Source organism: Neophocaena asiaeorientalis, unplaced genomic scaffold, assembly GCF_003031525.2.
Source record: "Neophocaena asiaeorientalis asiaeorientalis breed wild unplaced genomic scaffold, Neophocaena_asiaeorientalis_V1.1 scaffold476, whole genome shotgun sequence".
Lineage (NCBI taxonomy): Eukaryota > Metazoa > Chordata > Mammalia > Artiodactyla > Phocoenidae > Neophocaena > Neophocaena asiaeorientalis.
Window position 1 is genome coordinate 9,195,962 of NW_020172178.1, and position 6,243 is coordinate 9,202,204.

Here is a 6,243-nt window from a genome sequence, read left to right on the forward strand (position 1 = left end):
GAGTGGGTGGGCCGGAGCTGGGAGCATGCTGGGGGTCCTGAGGGAGAAAGGGCAGGAGGCGTCTGACATCAGGGGCAGGGGGCGGGGGAGAGGATCTTGCTCCTGGCGCTGAGGTGACAGTGGCACAGAGGCTTGCCTTGGGCACAGGCCAGGCTGGAGGCCGGGAGGGACCCCTGCACCTTGGGCCACCCACCAGGCCCCATGGCTGGAGCTGCTGCGGTCGCCCTCACACCTGCCCCACCTTGCTGCTGCAGGTGGCATGGGGCCAGAGGCCTGCTTCACACGGGGGCAGAGGCCTTTGCCTGGCGCACGTCACCTGAGCTGCCCTGGTTGCTGCCAACACAGGCCCTGGGAGGCCTGCAGGGGGGAACGGAGGCCTGGAGAAGGACAGGGCTCCTTGAGCCCCGGGAGCACCGGGGGAGGCCCAGGCAGGGCGAGGACCAGCCCTCCCTTCCCACTGCCCACAGCAGTGTTTCCTGACCCCGAGGGCCCAGACTCCCCGCCCGGGCTCGCCCACCTGCTACTGATTTCCAGTTCCTCCCTTCTCTTCGGTTTCCACTGACTTCCTCGGCCCTCCTGCCCTAGACCTCAAAACACAGGAGCCCCAGTGGGGCCCGGGAACAGAGGATGGGGCTAGGATCAGCCAGTTCGGCGGAGCGGGGGGTGGGTATCTGTCCCAGGCCAGAGCGCCTTGGGGCCCAGAGGGTCAGCACTCGGGGCAGGGGGCAGGATGTGGCATTTGGCTTGGACGTGAAGGTGGAGCTCAACTGCCCAGGAGGGAGGGACCAGCCTGTGTAGAGATGGGGGCGGACTGCAGGGCTGCCTTGCCTGCCAGGCCACCCAGCTCCACCCTGATGGTGCGATGCCACATGAGCTGTGGGCAGGTGGGCCGACCCGGCCTGAGACGGTCCTGCTGGACCCCCAACTCCGAGGGGTGAGTCAGAAGCGAGATCCACAGGCCTCCACAAGGACCCATCAGAGCGCGTGGTCGCGGTGTGATGGGTCATGGCACCCAGCACGAGCACCACGCACAGCTCGGGGGCAGAAGCCGCAGCCAATGGCGCCGCGGCCACCTGTCCAGCATCCCGAGGGCAGCTGCGCGGCCGGCACCCCTGCCCGCTGCCTGCTGCTCCCTCCACCCGGGCGGGTCCTGGGCTCCGTGAAACTGGGCCGCGGGCGCCGCCTGGCGGCCGCACAGCAAAACAAGACCGGAGGGCGGGCCGCGGAGGGGAAGACCGCCCTCCAAGGTCAGGGGCCCAACGTGGGAGCAGGTGCGCCACAGTGCGGGCCGGGCCATGCGGAGGGCCGGGCCCTGCGGAGGGCCGGGCCGTGCGGCGGGTCTAACTAGGTCATCCTTTTCCACCCAGCCGGGCAGGCCCCGCGCACAGTGGGTCTCACACAGGCCCCTAGGGATCTCATCTGGAGGGACCCCCCCACCACCACCACAAGGGGCGCTCTCTCAAGCTGGCCCAAGCACAGGCCTAGCACCTGGACGGCCATCCATGGCAAAAGTCACGGGGCCTGGCTTGGTGGAGCTGCTGTGGGCTGGGCCTGGCAGGGTCTCCCCAGAAGCACCCAGTCCCAGAAGGCCACCTGAACCTGGCTCTCTTGTTTTTGGGGAGCCTCTGGTCTAGGATGCAATCCTGCCTTGCCAGGCACACATGGCTCCCCCCATAGCCAGCAAGGCCCTGTGGGATCCAGCCCTGCAGACTCTCACCCGGCTACAACCACAGGAGCTGCTGCACCTCAGGGCCTTTGCACAGCTGTTGGTCTGCCCTCACATTCTTCCATCGGCCCTCGCATGGCCCCTACCTCCTGGGCCACCCGGATAACCCTGTTGGTCCAAGTTGGCCCTGGGACACCTGCCTTTCTTTTGAGTGGCTGGGTCGGGGATGAGTGCCAAAAGATGCCTTTTTCTGAAAAGATGGAACCTGGGCCTCCCAGAGAAAATAAGGCATATGGGACCCTGAGAGTGGCCTGGGCCTGCCTAAGCTGGCCTGTGGGGGAGGGCAGCATGATGAGGCTGTGGACGGTGCCGCCGAGACCTCAGGCTCAGGAGCCAGGCCCATGGGACATGGCTGGCTTCTGTGCCGGCCTGTTAAATTCTCTGCATCCTTCTTTCTTTCTTTTTTTTTTTTTTTTTTTTTTTGCACCGTGCAGCTTGTGGGATCTTAGTTCCCCGACCAGGGATTGAACTCAGGCACTTGGCAGTGAGCGCGTGGAGTCCTAACCACTGGACCGCCAGGGAGGTCCCTCTTTGCACCTTTAATAACCAGCTCATTTTGTTATTTAGCTAGACCCAGGGGGTTCTTGCACTGCTTATGTGACCCTGTCCCCTTGAGTAGACCCTCCTGCTGTTAGGCCAGACCCCTGGGAGCCCCCATCCCCTGGTGCCACCCTCACTGTCCTTGTAAACCCTCCCCCTGGGTCCCTCCCTCTGCCAGCTTCTCTTGCCCCACCCTCCCTCCGGGCCCTGCTGCCCTGGCCCCATTGCTCCCAGTTCAGTCCCTACATCTGCCACCGGGGTGAGCCTTCAACAAAACTCCTCGTGTCCAAAGACCCAAATCCTCCCCTGGCTCACCAGGGCCCCCCGGCACCCGTGCTCTGACCCCTGCTCCCTGCCGAGGTTCTCCCAGGCCCTCAGGTACGCCTGGCACCAGACTCTGGGCCTCTATGTCCGATGCCTCCTCACCTGGGAGGCCCTCCCACCCCGGGGGTCTCCGTGTAAAGGGTGTGCCCCTAGAGCATCCTCAGAGACCCCTGCACAGGAGCTCAGGGCACATGCGCACCCGCTCCCCTGGACTCGTCCGCCAGCCTGGCCGGCAAGACGAGGTGACCAAGGGAGGAGGCCGCAGTGCGTGCCCCTGAGGGCCCCTTATGTGGGGGCTGACGTGTCCCTTGGGCTTCTCACCCAGCCGGGTGCTCGGCCGAGTGCAGTCAGAGGTGAGGGTGGCGACGTGCCAGCCTGGCTGGCTTTCCTGCCACGCGGGTCTTGGGCACGGCCGCTGCCGATCCCACCCAGCGGGCGAGGTGGGCGTGAGGTGACCTCCTGATGGGGATAGCAGGGTTTCGGCTGCAGGTGCAGTAGACCAAGCTTCTTTGGATCCAGATGAGCAAAAGGGCCGCTGATTTTATTTAATTAACTATTTGGCCGCGCCACATGGATCTTAGTTCCCCGACCGGGGACTGAACCCGTGTCGTCAGCAGTGAAGGTGCCAAGTCCTAGCCACTTGGCCGCCAGGGAATCTCCCTGATTCTAAACACTTTGTGAAGCCATGTGAAGGTCTGAGGTTTTCCATTTACTTATGCAGCAAGTTTTTTGGGGAATATGTATTATGTGCCCGGAGACAAGGACACTGTTTCTAAAGAGAAGTTCAGCCAGAGGGTATCCGAGCGCCTACTGCTGCCTGGGCCTGAGGCTTCAAGGATGAGGAGAAGGTTCTGCCTCGGAAGGCACCAAAGCCTGGCGTGGGAGTGACCAGCCCGTGGGCCCCGAGGGATGCGGCAGGGGAGGGGGCCAGTACCAGGCCACGCCCGCTGTCTCAGGGGTGGGGCTGAGGTGACAGAACCCACCAATGGTGGCTCGCCCCTCCACCCAACTCCACATCCTGCGTCTTCCGGAGGATGCGGCGGGACAATCACGTGGGTGTGAGGACCAGGTGGAGGCTGCAGGGAAGTGGTTCAGGAGTTCAAAGGGTTAGTATACAGACGACGTCAGCCACTTGCTGTGACCGGTTCGGTGTTTCTCCGGTGTTTCTCCAGCTGGGAGTCACGGGTGCCTGGAGCTCCGAAGGTCTGTGAACCCTAAGCGGGGGAAACGCCAACTACACTTTAACTGGCCGAGTTCTCCGACCCTGAGTGCTCTGGACGCCTTCCCACCGTCCAGCCTGCACCCATGCTGATGAAATCAGAGCCCCTCGGGTGGGACCCTCCAGGTAAACCCTGTGCTTGCATGTACCCTACGGGGCTGTCCTGTCCTCCCGGTTCGCCATGCGGCCTCGGGCAGTGCCTTGGGCAAGTGATTGCTGTAGAGCCCAAATCTGTGAAACACACTTACCGAAACCTGCCGTGGAATGGTTCGCAGAGTTTAACATGCTCATGAGACGTTTCGCCCAGGGCCTGGCACGCAGGAACGTTCACTCAACGATGGCTTGAAAAATGTTTAAATGATAGCGGAAGCAACGTAGGACCCCCCCCCAATGTACCCTACGGGGCTGTCCTGTCCTCCCGGTTCGCCATGCGGCCTCGGGCAGTGCCTTGGGCAAGTGATTGCTGTAGAGCCCAAATCTGTGAAACACACTTACCGAAACCTGCCGTGGAATGGTTCGCAGAGTTTAACATGCTCATGAGACGTTTCGCCCAGGGCCTGGCACGCAGGAACGTTCACTCAACGATGGCTTGAAAAATGTTTAAATGATAGCGGAAGCAACGTAAGCCCCCATCCCCTGGTGCCACCCTCACTGTCCTTGTAAACCCTCCCCCTGGGTCCCTCCCTCTGCCAGCTTCTCTTGCCCCACCCTCCCTCCGGGCCCTGCTGCCCTGGCCCCATTGCTCCCAGTTCAGTCCCTACATCTGCCACCGGGGTGAGCCTTCAACAAAACTCCTCGTGTCCAAAGACCCAAATCCTCCCCTGGCTCACCAGGGCCCCCCGGCACCCGTGCTCTGACCCCTGCTCCCTGCCGAGGTTCTCCCAGGCCCTCAGGTACGCCTGGCACCAGACTCTGGGCCTCTATGTCCGATGCCTCCTCACCTGGGAGGCCCTCCCACCCCGGGGGTCTCCGTGTAAAGGGTGTGCCCCTAGAGCATCCTCAGAGACCCCTGCACAGGAGCTCAGGGCACATGCGCACCCGCTCCCCTGGACTCGTCCGCCAGCCTGGCCGGCAAGACGAGGTGACCAAGGGAGGAGGCCGCAGTGCGTGCCCCTGAGGGCCCCTTATGTGGGGGCTGACGTGTCCCTTGGGCTTCTCACCCAGCCGGGTGCTCGGCCGAGTGCAGTCAGAGGTGAGGGTGGCGACGTGCCAGCCTGGCTGGCTTTCCTGCCACGCGGGTCTTGGGCACGGCCGCTGCCGATCCCACCCAGCGGGCGAGGTGGGCGTGAGGTGACCTCCTGATGGGGATAGCAGGGTTTCGGCTGCAGGTGCAGTAGACCAAGCTTCTTTGGATCCAGATGAGCAAAAGGGCCGCTGATTTTATTTAATTAACTATTTGGCCGCGCCACATGGATCTTAGTTCCCCGACCGGGGACTGAACCCGTGTCGTCAGCAGTGAAGGTGCCAAGTCCTAGCCACTTGGCCGCCAGGGAATCTCCCTGATTCTAAACACTTTGTGAAGCCATGTGAAGGTCTGAGGTTTTCCATTTACTTATGCAGCAAGTTTTTTGGGGAATATGTATTATGTGCCCGGAGACAAGGACACTGTTTCTAAAGAGAAGTTCAGCCAGAGGGTATCCGAGCGCCTACTGCTGCCTGGGCCTGAGGCTTCAAGGATGAGGAGAAGGTTCTGCCTCGGAAGGCACCAAAGCCTGGCGTGGGAGTGACCAGCCCGTGGGCCCCGAGGGATGCGGCAGGGGAGGGGGCCAGTACCAGGCCACGCCCGCTGTCTCAGGGGTGGGGCTGAGGTGACAGAACCCACCAATGGTGGCTCGCCCCTCCACCCAACTCCACATCCTGCGTCTTCCGGAGGATGCGGCGGGACAATCACGTGGGTGTGAGGACCAGGTGGAGGCTGCAGGGAAGTGGTTCAGGAGTTCAAAGGGTTAGTATACAGACGACGTCAGCCACTTGCTGTGACCGGTTCGGTGTTTCTCCGGTGTTTCTCCAGCTGGGAGTCACGGGTGCCTGGAGCTCCGAAGGTCTGTGAACCCTAAGCGGGGGAAACGCCAACTACACTTTAACTGGCCGAGTTCTCCGACCCTGAGTGCTCTGGACGCCTTCCCACCGTCCAGCCTGCACCCATGCTGATGAAATCAGAGCCCCTCGGGTGGGACCCTCCAGGTAAACCCTGTGCTTGCATGTACCCTACGGGGCTGTCCTGTCCTCCCGGTTCGCCATGCGGCCTCGGGCAGTGCCTTGGGCAAGTGATTGCTGTAGAGCCCAAATCTGTGAAACACACTTACCGAAACCTGCCGTGGAATGGTTCGCAGAGTTTAACATGCTCATGAGACGTTTCGCCCAGGGCCTGGCACGCAGGAACGTTCACTCAACGATGGCTTGAAAAATGTTTAAATGATAGCGGAAGCAACGT